Source organism: Taudactylus pleione, unplaced genomic scaffold (assembly GCF_031769625.1).
Source record: "Taudactylus pleione unplaced genomic scaffold, aTauple2 ptg000123l, whole genome shotgun sequence".
Lineage (NCBI taxonomy): Eukaryota > Metazoa > Chordata > Amphibia > Anura > Myobatrachidae > Taudactylus > Taudactylus pleione.
In genome coordinates this window covers 2,015,287-2,030,988 of record NW_028284525.1, presented here as the reverse complement: position 1 = coordinate 2,030,988, position 15,702 = coordinate 2,015,287, and positions in this window count along the sequence as shown.

Below are 15,702 nucleotides of genomic sequence, written 5' to 3'. Positions count from 1 at the left end.
TCAGCCTCATTGCCCCAGCACCAGTGTGTCTCAGCCTCATTGCCCCAGCCCCAGTGTGCCTCAGCCTCATTCCCAAAGCCCCAAGTATGTCTCAGCCTCATTGCCCCTTCCCCAGTGAGTCTCAACCTCATCGCCCCAGCCCCAGTGTATCTCAGCCTCATCGCCCCAGCACATCTCTGCCTCATCGCCCCAGCACCAGTGTGTCTCAGCCTCATTGCCCCAGCACCAGTTTGTCTCAGCTTCATTGCCCCAGCACCAGTGTCTCTCAGCCTCATTGCCCCAGCCCCAGTGTGTCTCAGCCTCAATCCCGAAGCCCCAAATATATCTCAGCCTCATTGCCCCAGCACCAGTGTGTCTCAGCCTCATTGCCCCAGCACCAGTGTGTCTCAACCTCATTTCCCCAGCACCAGTGTGTCTCAGCCTCATTGCCCCAGCCCCAGTATGTCTCAGCCTCATTGCCCCAGCCCGAGTGTGTCTCAGCCTCATTGCCCCAGCCCCAGTGTGTCTCAGCTTCATCGCCCCAGCCCCAGTGTATCTCAGCCTCATTGCCCCAGCACATCTCAGCCTCATCGCCCCAGCATCAGTGTGTCTCAACCTCATTGCCCCAGCCCCCGTGTGTCTCAGCCTCAATCCCGAAGCCCCAAATATATCTCAGCCTCATTGCCCCAGCACCAGTGTGTCTCAGCTTCATTGCCCCAGCACCAGTCTGTCTCAGCCTCATTGCCCCAGCCCCTGTGTGTCTCAGCCTCATTGCACAGCCCCAAGTATGTCTCAGCCTCATCGCCCCTGCCCCAGTGTGTCTCTGCCTCATTGCCCCTGCCCCAGTGTGTCTCTGCCTCATTGCCCCAGCCCTAGTGTATCTCTGCCTCATTGCTCCAGCCCCAGAGTGTCTCTGCCTCATTGCCCCAGCCCCAGAGTGTCTCTGCCTCATTGCCCCAGCCCCAGAGTGTCTCAGCCTCATTGCCCCAGCCCCATAGTGTCTCAGCCTCATTGCCCCAGCACCAGTGTGTCTCAGCCTCATTGCCCCAGCACCAGTGTGTCTCAGCCTCATTGCCCCAGCACCATTGTGTCTCAGCCTCATTTCCCCAGCCCCAGTGTGTCTCAGCCTCATTGCCCCAGCACCAGTGTGTCTCAGCCTCATCTCCCCAGCACCAGTGTGTCTCAGCCTCAACGCCCCAGCACCAGTGTGTCTCAGCCTCATCGCCCCAGCCCCAGTGTATCTCAGCCTCATCGCCCCAGCACCAGTGTGTCTCAGCCTCATCGCCCCAGCCCCAGTGTATCTCAGCCTCATTGCACCAGCCCCAGTGTGTCTCAGCCTCATCGCCCCAGCACCAGTGTGTCTCAGCCTCATCGCCCCTGCCCCAGTGTGTCTCAGCCTCATCGCCCCAGCCCCAGTGCGTCTCAGCCTCATTCCCAAAGCCCCATGTATGTCTCAGCCTCATTGCCCCAGCACCAGTGTGTCTCAGCCTCATTGCCCCAGCCCCAGTGTGCCTCAGCCTCATTCCCAAAGCCCCAAGTATGTCTCAGCCTCATTGCCCCTTCCCCAGTGAGTCTCAACCTCATCGCCCCAGCCCCAGTGTATCTCAGCCTCATCGCCCCAGCACATCTCTGCCTCATCGCCCCAGCACCAGTGTGTCTCAGCCTCATTGCCCCAGCACCAGTTTGTCTCAGCTTCATTGCCCCAGCACCAGTGTCTCTCAGCCTCATTGCCCCAGCCCCAGTGTGTCTCAGCCTCAATCCCGAAGCCCCAAATATATCTCAGCCTCATTGCCCCAGCACCAGTGTGTCTCAGCTTCATTGCCCCAGCACCAGTGTGTCTCAGCCTCATTCCCAAATCCCCAAGTATGTCTCAGCATCATTGCCCCAGCACCAGTGTGTCTCAGCCTCATTGGCCCAGCCCCAGTGAGTCTCAGCCTCATTGCCCCAGCACCAGTGTGTCTCAGCCTCATCTCCCCAGCACCAGTGTGTCTCATCCTCTTCGCCCCAGCACCAGTGTGTCTCAGCCTCATTCCCAAAGCCCCAAGTATGTCTCAGCCTCATTGCCCCAGCACCAGTGTGTCTCAGCCTCATCGCCCCAGCCCCAAGTATGTCTCAGCCTCATCGCCCCTGCCCCAGTGTGTCTCTGCCTCATTGCCCCTGCCCCAGTGTGTTTCTGCCTCATTGCCCCAGCCCTAATGTGTCTCTGCCTCATTGCCCCAGCCCCAGAGTGTCTCTTCCTCATTGCCCCAGCCCCAGAGTGTCTCAGCCTCATTGCCCCAGCACCAGTGTGTCTCAGCTTCATCGCCCCAGCACCAGTGTGTCTCAGCCTCTTCGCCCCAGCGTGTCTCTGCCTCATCGCCCCAGCCCCAGTGTGTCCCAGTGTCATCGCCCCAGCCCCAGTGTGCCTCAGCCTCATCGCCCCAGCCCAAGTGTGTCTTAGCCTCATCGCCCCAGCACCAGAGTGTCTCAGCCTCATTGCCCCAGAACCAGTGTGTCTCAGCCTCATTGCCCCAGCACCAGAGTGTCTCACCTCATGGCCCCAGCACCAGTGTGTCTCAGCCTCATCGCCCCAGCACCAGTGTGTCTCTGCCTCATTGCCCCAGCACCAGTGTGTCTCAGCCTCATCGCCCCAGCCCCAGTGTGTCTCAGCCTCATTGCCCCAGCCCCAGTGTGTCTCTGCCTCATTCCCAAAGCCCCAAGTATGTCTCAGCCTCATTGTCCCAGCACCAGGGTGTCTCAGCCTCATTGCCCCAGCCCCAGGTATGTCTCAGCCTCATTGCCCCTGCCCCAGTGTGTCTCAGCCTCATCGCCCCTGCCCAATGTATCTCAGCCTCATCGCCCCAGCACCAGTGTGTCTTAGCCTCATCGCCCCAGCACCAGTGTGTCTCAGCTTCATTGCCCCAGCACCAGTGTGTCTCAGCCTCATTCCCAAAGCCCCAAGTATGTCTCAGCCTCATTGCCCCAGCACCAGTGTGTCTCAGCCTCATTGCACAAGCACCAGTGTGTCTCAGCCTCATTGCCCCAGCCCCAGTGTGTCTCAGCCTCATTGCCCCATCTCCAGTGTGTCTCAGCCACATTGGCCCAGCCCCAGTGAGTCTCAGCCTCATTGCCCCAGCACCAGTGTGTCTCAGCCTCATCTCCCCAGCACCAGTGTGTCTCATCCTCATCGCCCCAGCACCAGTGTGTCTCAGCCTCATCGCCCCAGCCCCAGTGTATCTCAGCCTCATCACCCCTGCACAAGTGTGTCTCAGCCTCATCGCCCCAGCCCCAGTGTGTCTCAGCCTCATTGCACCAGCCCCAGTGTGTCTCAGCCTCATTGCCCCAGCACCAGTGTGTCTCAGCCTCATCGCCCCAGCCCCAGTGTGTCTCAGCCTCATCGCCCCAGCCCCAGTGTGTCTCAGCCTCATTCCCAAATCCCCAAGTATGTCTCAGCCTCATTGCCCCAGCACCAGTGTGTCTCAGCTTCATTGCCCCAGCACCAGTGTCTCTCAGCCTCATTGCCCCAGCCCCAGTGTGTCTCAGCCTCAATCCAGAAGCCCCAAATATATCTCAGCCTCATTGCCCCAGCACCAGTGTGTCTCAGCCTCATTGCCCCAGCACCAGTGTGTCTCAACCTCATTTCCCCAGCACCAGTGTGTCTCAGCCTCATCGCCCCAGCCCCAGTATGTCTCAGCCTCATTGCCCCAGCCCGAGTGTGTCTCAGCCTCATTGCCCCAGCCCCAGTGTGTCTCAGCCTCATTGCCCCAGCACCAGTGTGTCTCAGCCTCATCGCCCCAGCCCGAGTATGTCTCAGCCTCATTGCCCCAGCACCAATGTGTCTCAGCCTCATTGCCCCAGCCCCAGTGTGTCTCAACCTCATTCCCAAAGCCCCAAGTATGTCTCAGCCTCATTGCCCCTGCCCCAGTGTGTCTCAGCCTCATTGCCCCAGCCCCTGTGTATCTCAGCCTCATTGCCCCAGCACATCTCAGCCTCATTGCCCCAGCATCAGTGTGTCTCAGCCTCATTGCCCCAGCACCAGTGTGTCTCAGCTTCATTGCCCCAGCACCAGTGTGTCTCAGCCTCATTGCCCCAGCCCCAGTGTGTCTCAGCCTCATTGCCCCAGCACCAGTGTGTCTCAGCCTCATTGCCCCAGCCCCAGTGTGTCTCAGCCTCATTCCCGAAGCCCCAAATATGTCTCAGCCTCATTGCCCCAGCACCAGTGTGTCTCAGCCTCTTTGCCCCAGCACCAGTGTGTCTCAGCCTCATTGCCCCAGCCCCAGTGTGTCTCAGCCTCATTGCCCCAGAACCAGTGTGTCTCAGCCTCATTGCCCCAGCACCAGTGTGTCTCAGCCTCATTGCCCCAGCACCAGTGTGTCTCAACCTCATTTCCCCAGCAAAAGTGTGTCTCAGCCTCATTGCACCTGCCCCAGTGTGTCTCAGCCTCATCGACCCAGCACCAGTGTATCTCAGCTTCATCGCCCCAGCACCAGTGTGTCTCAGCCTCATCGCCCCAGCACCAGTGTGTCTCAGCTTCATTGCCCCAGCACCAGTGTGTCTCAGCCTCATTGCCCCAGCCCCATTGTGTCTCAGCCTCATTCCCAAAGCCCCAAGTATGTCTCAGCCTCATTGCCCCAGCACCAGTGTGTCTCAGCCTCATCGTCCCAGCCCCAGTGTGTCTCAGCCTCATCGCCCCAGCCCCAGTGTGTCTCAACCTCATTCCCAAAGCCCCATGTATGTCTCAGCCTCATTGCCCCAGCACCAGTGTGTCTCAGCCTCATTGCCCCAGCCCCAGTGTGTCTCAGCCTCATTCCCAAAGCCCCAAGTATGTCTCAGCCTCATTGCCCCTTCCCCAGTGTGTCTCAACCTCATCGCCCCAGCCCCAGTGTATCTCAGCCTCATCGCCCCAGCACATCTCTGCCTCATCGCCCCAGCACCAGTGTGTCTCAGCCTCATCGCCCCAGCCTCAGTGTGTCTCTGCCTCATCGCCCCAGCTCCAGTGTATCTCAGCCTCATTGCACAAGCACCAGTGTGTCTCAGCCTCATTGACCCAGCCCCAGTGTGTCTCAGCCTCATTGCCCCAGCACCAGTGTGTCTCAGCCTCATCTCCCCAGCACCAGTGTGTCTCATCCTCTTCGCCCCAGCACCAGTGTGTCTCAGCCTCATCGCCCCAGCCCCAGTGTATCTCATCCTCATCACCCCTGCACCAGTGTGTCTCAGCCTCATCGCCCCAGCCCCAGTGTGTCTCAGCCTCATTGCACCAGCCCCAGTGTGTCTCAGCCTCATTGCCCCAGCACCAGTGTGTCTCAGCCTCATCGCCCCAGCCCCAGTGTGTCTCAGCCTCATCGCCCCAGCCCCAGTGTGTCTCAGCCTCATTCCCAAAGCCCCAAGTATGTCTCAGCCTCATTGCCCCAGCACCAGTGTGTCTCAGCCTCATCGCCCCAGCCCCAAGTATGTCTCAGCCTCATCGCCCCAGCCCCAGTGTGTCTCAGCCTCATTGCACCAGCCCCAGTGTGTCTCAGCCTCATTGCCCCAGCACCAGTGTGTCTCAGCCTCATCGCCCCAGCCCTAGTGTGTCTCAGCCTCATTCCCAAAGCCCCAAGTATGTCTCAGCCTCATTGCCCCAGCACCAGTGTGTCTCAGCCTCATCGCCCCAGCCCCAAGTATGTCTCAGCCTCATCGCCCCTGCCCCAGTGTGTCTCTGCCTCATTGCCCCTGCCCCAGTGTGTCTCTGCCTCATTGCCCCAGCCCTAGTGTGTCTCAGCCTCATCGCCCCAGCCCCAGTGTGTCTCAGCCTCATTGCACCAGCCCCAGTGTGTCTCAGCCTCATCGCCCCAGCACCAGTGTGTCTCAGCTTCATCGTCCCAGCCCCAGTGTGTCTCAGCCTCATCGCCCCAGCCCCAGTGTGTCTCAGCCTCATTCCCAAAGCCCCATGTATGTCTCAGCCTCATTGCCCCAGCACCAGTGTGTCTCAGCCTCATTGCCCCAGCCCCAGTGTGTCTCAGCCTCATTCCCAAAGCCCCAAGTATGTCTCAGCCTCATTACCCCTTCCCCAGTGTGTCTCAACCTCATCGCCCCAGCCCCAGTGTATCTCAGCCTCATCGCCCCAGCACATCTCTGCCTCATCGCCCCAGCACCAGTGTGTCTCAGCCTCATTGCCCCAGCACCAGTGTGTCTCAGCTTCATTGCCCCAGCACCAGTGTCTCTCAGCCTCATTGCCCCAGCCCCAGTGTGTCTCAGCCTCAATCCAGAAGCCCCAAATATATCTCAGCCTCATTGACCCAGCACCAGTGTGTCTCAGCCTCATTGCCCCAGCACCAGTGTGTCTCAACCTCATTTCCCCAGCACCAGTGTGTCTCAGCCTCATCGCCCCAGCCCCAGTATGTCTCAGCCTCATTGCCCCAGCCCGAGTGTGTCTCAGCCTCATTGCCCCAGCCCCAGTGTGTCTCAGCCTCATTGCCCCAGCACCAGTGTGTCTCAGCCTCATCGCCCCAGCCCGAGTATGTCTCAGCCTCATTGCCCCAGCACCAATGTGTCTCAGCCTCATTGCCCCAGCCCCAGTGTGTCTCAACCTCATTCCCAAAGCCCCAAGTATGTCTCAGCCTCATTGCCCCTGCCCCAGTGTGTCTCAGCCTCATTGCCCCAGCCCCTGTGTATCTCAGCCTCATTGCCCCAGCACATCTCAGCCTCATTGCACCAGCCCCAGTGTGTCTCAGCCTCATTGCCCCAGCACCAGTTTGTCTCAGCCTCATCGCCCCAGCCCCAGTGTGTCTCAGCCTCATCGCCCCAGCCCCAGTGTGTCTCAGCCTCATTCCCAAAGCCCCAAGTATGTCTCAGCCTCATTGCCCCAGCACCAGTGTGTCTCAGCCTCATCGCCCCAGCCCCAAGTGTGTCTCAGCCTCATCGCCCCAGCCCCAGTGTGTCTCAGCCTCATTGCACCAGCCCCAGTGTGTCTCAGCCTCATTGCCCCAGCACCAGTGTGTCTCAGCCTCATCGCCCCAGCCCTAGTGTGTCTCAGCCTCATTCCCAAAGCCCCAAGTATGTCTCAGCCTCATTGCCCCAGCACCAGTGTGTCTCAGCCTCATCGCCCCAGCCCCAAGTATGTCTCAGCCTCATCGCCCCTGCCCCAGTGTGTCTCTGCCTCATTGCCCCTGCCCCAGTGTGTCTCTGCCTCATTGCCCCAGCCCTAGTTTGTCTCAGCCTCATCGCCCCAGCCCCAGTGTGTCTCAGCCTCATTGCACCAGCCCCAGTGTGTCTCAGCCTCATCGCCCCAGCACCAGTGTGTCTCAGCTTCATCGTCCCAGCCCCAGTGTGTCTCAGCCTCATCGCCCCAGCCCCAGTGTGTCTCAGCCTCATTCCCAAAGCCCCATGTATGTCTCAGCCTCATTGCCCCAGCACCAGTGTGTCTCAGCCTCATTTCCCCAGCCCCAGTGTGTCTCAGCCTCATTCCCAAAGCCCCAAGTATGTCTCAGCCTCATTGCCCCTTCCCCCGTGTGTCTCAACCTCATCGCCCCAGCCCCAGTGTATCTCAGCCTCATCGCCCCAGCACATCTCTGCCTCATCGCCCCAGCACCAGTGTGTCTCAGCCTCATTGCCCCAGCACCAGTGTGTCTCAGCTTCATTGCCCCAGCACCAGTGTCTCTCAGCCTCATTGCCCCAGCCCCAGTGTGTCTCAGCCTCAATCCAGAAGCCCCAAATATATCTCAGCCTCATTGCCCCAGCACCAGTGTGTCTCAGCCTCATTGCCCCAGCACCAGTGTGTCTCAACCTCATTTCCCCATCACCAGTGTGTCTCAGCCTCATCGCCCCAGCCCCAGTATGTCTCAGCCTCATTGCCCCAGCCCGAGTGTGTCTCAGCCTCATTGCCCCAGCCCCAGTGTGTCTCAGCCTCATTGCCCCAGCAGCAGTGTGTCTCAGCCTCATCGCCCCAGCCCGAGTATGTCTCAGCCTGATTGCCCCAGCACCAATGTGTCTCAGCCTCATTGCCCCAGCCCCAGTGTGTCTCAACCTCATTCCCAAAGCCCCAAGTATGTCTCAGCCTCATTGCCCCTGCCCCAGTGTGTCTCAGCCTCATTGCCCCAGCCCCTGTGTATCTCAGCCTGATTGCCCCAGCACATCTCAGCCTCATTGCCCCAGCATCAGTGTGTCTCAGCCTCATTGCCCCAGCACCAGTGTGTGTCAGCCTCATTGCCCCAGCACCAGTGTGTCTCAGCCTCATTGCCCCAGCCCCAGTGTGTCTCAGCCTCATTGCCCCAGAACCAGTGTGTCTCAGCCTCATTGCCCCAGCACCAGAGTGTCTCAGCCTCATTGCCCCAGCACCAGTGTGTCTCAACCTCATTTCCCCAGCAAAAGTGTGTCTCAGCCTCATTGCACCAGCCCCAGTGTGTCTCAGCCTCATCGACCCAGCACCAGTGTGTCTCAGCCTCATCGCCCCAGCCCCAGTGTGTCTCAGCCTCATCGCCCCAGCACCAGTGTGTCTCAGCCTCATTGCCCCAGCCCCAGTGTGTCTCAGCCTCATTGCTCCAGCCCCAGTGTGTCTCAGCCTCATTGCCAAAGCCCCAAGTATGTCTCAGCCTCATTGCCCCAGCACCAATGTGTCTCAGCCTCATTGCCCCAGCCCCAGTGTGTCTCAACCTCATTCCCAAAGCCCCAAGTATGTCTCAGCCTCATTGCCCCTGCCCCAGTGTGTCTCAGCCTCATTGCCCCAGCCCCTGTGTATCTCAGCCTCATTGCCCCAGCACATCTCAGCCTCATTGCCCCAGCATCAGTGTGTCTCAGCCTCATTGCCCCAGCACCAGTGTGTCTCAGCTTCATTGCCCCAGCACCAGTGTGTCTCAGCCTCATTGCCCCAGCCCCAGTGTGTCTCAGCCTCATTGCCCCAGCACCAGTGTGTCTCAGCCTCATTGCCCCAGCCCCAGTGTGTCTCAGCCTCATTCCCGAAGCCCCAAATATGTCTCAGCCTCATTGCCCCAGCACCAGTGTGTCTCAGCCTCTTTGCCCCAGCACCAGTGTGTCTCAGCCTCATTGCCCCAGCCCCAGTGTGTCTCAGCCTCATTGCCCCAGTACCAGTGTGTCTCAGCCTCATTGCCCCAGCACCAATGTGTCTCAGCCTCATTGCCCCAGCACCAGTGTGTCTCAGCTTCATTGCCCCAGCACCAGTGTGTCTCAGCCTCATTGCCCCAGCCCCAGTGTGTCTCAGCCTCATTGCCCCAGCACCAGTGTGTCTCAGCCTCATTGCCCCAGCCCCAGTGTGTCTCAGCCTCATTCCCGAAGCCCCAATTATGTCTCAGCCTCATTGCCCCAGAACCAGTGTGTCTCAGCCTCTTTGCCCCAGCACCAGTGTGTCTCAGCCTCATTGCCCCAGCCCCAGTGTGTCTCAGCCTCATTGCCCCAGAACCAGTGTGTCTCAACCTCATTTCCCCAGCAAAAGTGTGTCTCAGCCTCATTGCACCTGCCCCAGTGTGTCTCAGCCTCATCGACCCAGCACCAGTGTGTCTCAGCCTCATCGCCCCAGCCCCAGTGTGTCTCAGCCTCATCGCCCCAGCACCAGTGTGTCTCAGCCTCATTGCCCCAGCCCCAGTGTGTCTCAGCCTCATTGCTCCAGCCCCAGTGTGTCTCAGCCTCATTGCCAAAGCCCCAAGTATGTCTCAGCCTCATTGCCCCAGCCCCAGTGTGTCTCAGCCTCATTGCCCCAGCGCCAGTGTGTCTCAGCCTCATTGCCCCAGCACCAGTGTGTCTCAGCCTCATCGCCCCAGCCCCAGTGTGTCTCAGCCTCATCGCCCCAGCCTCAGTGTGTCTCTGCCTCATCGCCCCAGCTCCAGTGTGTCTCAGCCTCATCGCCCCAGCCCCAGTGTGTCTCAACCTCATCGCCCCAGCACCAGTGTGTCTCAGCCTCATCGCCCCAGCCCGAGTATGTCACAGCCTCATTGCCCCAGCCCCAGTGTGTCTCTGCCTCATTCCCAAAGCCCCAAGTATGTCTCAGCCTCATTGCTACAGCACCAGTGTGTCTCAGCCTCATTGCCCCAGCCCCAAGTATGTCTCAGCCTCATTGCCCCTGCCCCAGTGTGTCTCAGCCTCATCGCCCCAGCCCCAGTGTATCTCAGCTTCATCGCCCCAGCACCAGTGTGTCTCAGCCTCATCGCCCCAGCACCAGTGTGTCTCACCTTCATTGCCCCAGCACCAGTGTGTCTCAGCCTCATTGCCCCAGCCCCATTGTGTCTCAGCCTCATTCCCAAAGCCCCAAGTATGTCTCAGCCTCATTGCCCCAGCACCAGTGTGTCTCAGCCTCATTGCACAAGCACCAGTGTGTCTCAGCCTCATTGACCCAGCCCCAGTGTGTCTCAGCCTCATTGCCCCAGCACCAGTGTGTCTCAGCCTCATTGGCCCAGCCCCAGTGAGTCTCAGCCTCATTGCCCCAGCACCAGTGTGTCTCAGCCTCATCTCCCCAGCACCAGTGTGTCTCATCCTCTTCGCCCCAGCACCAGTGTGTCTCAGCCTCATTCCCAAAGCCCCAAGTATGTCTCAGCCTCATTGCCCCAGCACCAGTGTGTCTCAGCCTCATCGCCCCAGCCCCAAGTATGTCTCAGCCTCATCGCCCCTGCCCCAGTGTGTCTCTGCCTCATTGCCCCTGCCCCAGTGTGTTTCTGCCTCATTGCCCCAGCCCTAATGTGTCTCTGCCTCATTGCCCCAGCCCCAGAGTGTCTCTTCCTCATTGCCCCAGCCCCAGAGTGTCTCAGCCTCATTGCCCCAGCACCAGTGTGTCTCAGCTTCATCGCCCCAGCACCAGTGTGTCTCAGCCTCTTCGCCCCAGCGTGTCTCTGCCTCATCGCCCCAGCCCCAGTGTGTCCCAGCGTCATCGCCCCAGCCCCAGTGTGCCTCAGCCTCATCGCCCCAGCCCAAGTGTGTCTTAGCCTCATCGCCCCAGCACCAGAGTGTCTCAGCCTCATTGCCCCAGAACCAGTGTGTCTCAGCCTCATTGCCCCAGCACCAGAGTGTCTCACCTCATGGCCCCAGCACCAGTGTGTCTCAGCCTCATCGCCCCAGCACCAGTGTGTCTCTGCCTCATTGCCCCAGCACCAGTGTGTCTCAGCCTCATCGCCCCAGCCCCAGTGTGTCTCAGCCTCATTGCCCCAGCCCCAGTGTGTCTCTGCCTCATTCCCAAAGCCCCAAGTATGTCTCAGCCTCATTGTCCCAGCACCAGGGTGTCTCAGCCTCATTGCCCCAGCCCCAGGTATGTCTCAGCCTCATTGCCCCTGCCCCAGTGTGTCTCAGCCTCATCGCCCCTGCCCAATGTATCTCAGCCTCATCGCCCCAGCACCAGTGTGTCTTAGCCTCATCGCCCCAGCACCAGTGTGTCTCAGCTTCATTGCCCCAGCACCAGTGTGTCTCAGCCTCATTCCCAAAGCCCCAAGTATGTCTCAGCCTCATTGCCCCAGCACCAGTGTGTCTCAGCCTCATTGCACAAGCACCAGTGTGTCTCAGCCTCATTGCCCCAGCCCCAGTGTGTCTCAGCCTCATTGCCCCATCTCCAGTGTGTCTCAGCCACATTGGCCCAGCCCCAGTGAGTCTCAGCCTCATTGCCCCAGCACCAGTGTGTCTCAGCCTCATCTCCCCAGCACCAGTGTGTCTCATCCTCATCGCCCCAGCACCAGTGTGTCTCAGCCTCATCGCCCCAGCCCCAGTGTATCTCAGCCTCATCACCCCTGCACAAGTGTGTCTCAGCCTCATCGCCCCAGCCCCAGTGTGTCTCAGCCTCATTGCCCCAGCACCAGTGTGTCTCAGCCTCATCGCCCCAGCCCCAGTGTGTCTCAGCCTCATCGCCCCAGCCCCAGTGTGTCTCAGCCTCATTCCCAAAGCCCCAAGTATGTCTCAGCCTCATTGCCCCAGCACCAGTGTGTCTCAGCCTCATCGCCCCAGCCCCAAGTATGTCTCAGCCTCATCGCCCCTGCCCCAGTGTGTCTCTGCCTCATTGCCCCTGCCCCAGTGTGTCTCTGCCTCATTGCCCCAGCCCTAGTGTGTCTCTGCCTCATTGCCCCAGCCCCAGAGTGTCTCTGCCTCATTGCCCCAGCCCCAGAGTGTCTCTGCCTCATTGCCCCAGCCCCAGAGTGTCTCAGCCTCATTGGCCCAGCCCCATAGTGTCTCAGCCTCATTGCCCCAGCACCAGTGTGTCTCAGCCTCATCGCCCCAGCACCAGTGTATCTCAGCGTCATCGCCCCAGCCCCAGTGTGCCTCAGCCTCATCGCCCCAGCCCAAGTGTGTCTTAGCCTCATTGCCCCAGCACCAGAGTGTCTCAGCCTCATTGCCCCAGAACCAGTGTGTCTCAGCCTCATTGCCCCAGCACCAGAGTGTCTCACCTCATCACCCCAGCACCAGTGTGTCTCAGCCTCATCGCCCCAGCACCAGTGTGTCTCTGCCTCATCGCCCCAGCACCAGTGTGTCTCAGCCTCATCGCCCCAGCCCCAGTGTGTCTCAGCCTCATTGCCCCAGCCCCAGTGTGTCTTTGCCTCATTCCCAAAGCCCCAAGTATGTCTCATCCTCATTGTCCCAGCACCAGGGTGTCTCAGCCTCATTGCCCCAGCCCCAGGTATGTCTCAGCCTCATTGCCCTGCCCCAGTGTGTCTCAGCCTCATCGCCCCTGCCCCAGTGTATCTCAGCCTCATCGCCCCAGCACCAGTGTGTCTCAGCCTCATCGCCCCAGCACCAGTGTGTCTCAGCTTCATTGCCCCAGCACCAGTGTGTCTCAGCCTCATTCCCAAATCCCCAAGTATGTCTCAGCATCATTGCCCCAGCACCAGTGTGTCTCAGCCTCATTGCCCCAGCACCAGTGGGTCTCAGCCTCATTGCCCCAGCCCCATTGTGTCTCAGCCTCATTGCCCCAGTACCAGTGTGTCTCAGCCTCATTGCACCAGCACCAGTGTGTCTCAGCCTCATTGCCCCAGCACCATTGTGTCTCAGCCTCATTTCCCCAGCCCCAGTGTGTCTCAGCCTCATTGCCCCAGCACCAGTGTGTCTCAGCCTCATCTCCCCAGCACCAGTGTGTCTCAGCCTCAACGCCCCAGCACCAGTGTGTCTCAGCCTCATCGCCCCAGCCCCAGTGTATCTCAGCCTCATCGCCCCAGCACCAGTGTGTCTCAGCCTCATCGCCCCAGCCCCAGTGTATCTCAGCCTCATTGCACCAGCCCCAGTGTGTCTCAGCCTCATCGCCCCAGCACCAGTGTGTCTCAGCCTCATCGCCCCTGCCCCAGTGTGTCTCAGCCTCATCGCCCCAGCCCCAGTGCGTCTCAGCCTCATTCCCAAAGCCCCATGTATGTCTCAGCCTCATTGCCCCAGCACCAGTGTGTCTCAGCCTCATTGCCCCAGCCCCAGTGTGCCTCAGCCTCATTCCCAAAGCCCCAAGTATGTCTCAGCCTCATTGCCCCTTCCCCAGTGAGTCTCAACCTCATCGCCCCAGCCCCAGTGTATCTCAGCCTCATCGCCCCAGCACATCTCTGCCTCATCGCCCCAGCACCAGTGTGTCTCAGCCTCATTGCCCCAGCACCAGTTTGTCTCAGCTTCATTGCCCCAGCACCAGTGTCTCTCAGCCTCATTGCCCCAGCCCCAGTGTGTCTCAGCCTCAATCCCGAAGCCCCAAATATATCTCAGCCTCATTGCCCCAGCACCAGTGTGTCTCAGCCTCATTGCCCCAGCACCAGTGTGTCTCAACCTCATTTCCCCAGCACCAGTGTGTCTCAGCCTCATTGCCCCAGCCCCAGTATGTCTCAGCCTCATTGCCCCAGCCCGAGTGTGTCTCAGCCTCATTGCCCCAGCCCCAGTGTGTCTCAGCTTCATCGCCCCAGCCCCAGTGTATCTCAGCCTCATTGCCCCAGCACATCTCAGCCTCATCGCCCCAGCATCAGTGTGTCTCAACCTCATTGCCCCAGCCCCCGTGTGTCTCAGCCTCAATCCCGAAGCCCCAAATATATCTCAGCCTCATTGCCCCAGCACCAGTGTGTCTCAGCTTCATTGCCCCAGCACCAGTCTGTCTCAGCCTCATTGCCCCAGCCCCTGTGTGTCTCAGCCTCATTGCACAGCCCCAAGTATGTCTCAGCCTCATCGCCCCTGCCCCAGTGTGTCTCTGCCTCATTGCCCCTGCCCCAGTGTGTCTCTGCCTCATTGCCCCAGCCCTAGTGTATCTCTGCCTCATTGCTCCAGCCCCAGAGTGTCTCTGCCTCATTGCCCCAGCCCCAGAGTGTCTCTGCCTCATTGCCCCAGCCCCAGAGTGTCTCAGCCTCATTGCCCCAGCCCCATAGTGTCTCAGCCTCATTGCCCCAGCACCAGTGTGTCTCAGCCTCATTGCCCCAGCACCAGTGTGTCTCAGCCTCATTGCCCCAGCACCATTGTGTCTCAGCCTCATTTCCCCAGCCCCAGTGTGTCTCAGCCTCATTGCCCCAGCACCAGTGTGTCTCAGCCTCATCTCCCCAGCACCAGTGTGTCTCAGACTCAACGCCCCAGCACCAGTGTGTCTCAGCCTCATCGCCCCAGCCCCAGTGTATCTCAGCCTCATCGCCCCAGCACCAGTGTGTCTCAGCCTCATCGCCCCAGCCCCAGTGTATCTCAGCCTCATTGCACCAGCCCCAGTGTGTCTCAGCCTCATCGCCCCAGCACCAGTGTGTCTCAGCCTCATCGCCCCTGCCCCAGTGTGTCTCAGCCTCATCGCCCCAGCCCCAGTGCGTCTCAGCCTCATTCCCAAAGCCCCATGTATGTCTCAGCCTCATTGCCCCAGCACCAGTGTGTCTCAGCCTCATTGCCCCAGCCCCAGTGTGCCTCAGCCTCATTCCCAAAGCCCCAAGTATGTCTCAGCCTCATTGCCCCTTCCCCAGTGAGTCTCAACCTCATCGCCCCAGCCCCAGTGTATCTCAGCCTCATCGCCCCAGCACATCTCTGCCTCATCGCCCCAGCACCAGTGTGTCTCAGCCTCATTGCCCCAGCACCAGTTTGTCTCAGCTTCATTGCCCCAGCACCAGTGTCTCTCAGCCTCATTGCCCCAGCCCCAGTGTGTCTCAGCCTCAATCCCGAAGCCCCAAATATATCTCAGCCTCATTGCCCCAGCACCAGTGTGTCTCAGCTTCATTGCCCCAGCACCAGTGTGTCTCAGCCTCATTCCCAAATCCCCAAGTATGTCTCAGCATCATTGCCCCAGCACCAGTGTGTCTCAGCCTCATTGGCCCAGCCCCAGTGAGTCTCAGCCTCATTGCCCCAGCACCAGTGTGTCTCAGCCTCATCTCCCCAGCACCAGTGTGTCTCATCCTCTTCGCCCCAGCACCAGTGTGTCTCAGCCTCATTCCCAAAGCCCCAAGTATGTCTCAGCCTCATTGCCCCAGCACCAGTGTGTCTCAGCCTCATCGCCCCAGCCCCAAGTATGTCTCAGCCTCATCGCCCCTGCCCCAGTGTGTCTCTGCCTCATTGCCCCTGCCCCAGTGTGTTTCTGCCTCATTGCCCCAGCCCTAATGTGTCTCTGCCTCATTGCCCCAGCCCCAGAGTGTCTCTTCCTCATTGCCCCAGCCCCAGAGTGTCTCAGCCTCATTGCCCCAGCACCAGTGTGTCTCAGCTTCATCGCCCCAGCACCAGTGTGTCTCAGCCTCTTCGCCCCAGCGTGTCTCTGCCTCATCGCCCCAGCCCCAGTGTGTCCCAGTGTCATCGCCCCAGCCCCAGTGTGCCTCAGCCTCATCGCCCCAGCCCAAGTGTGTCTTAGCCTCATCGCCCCAGCAC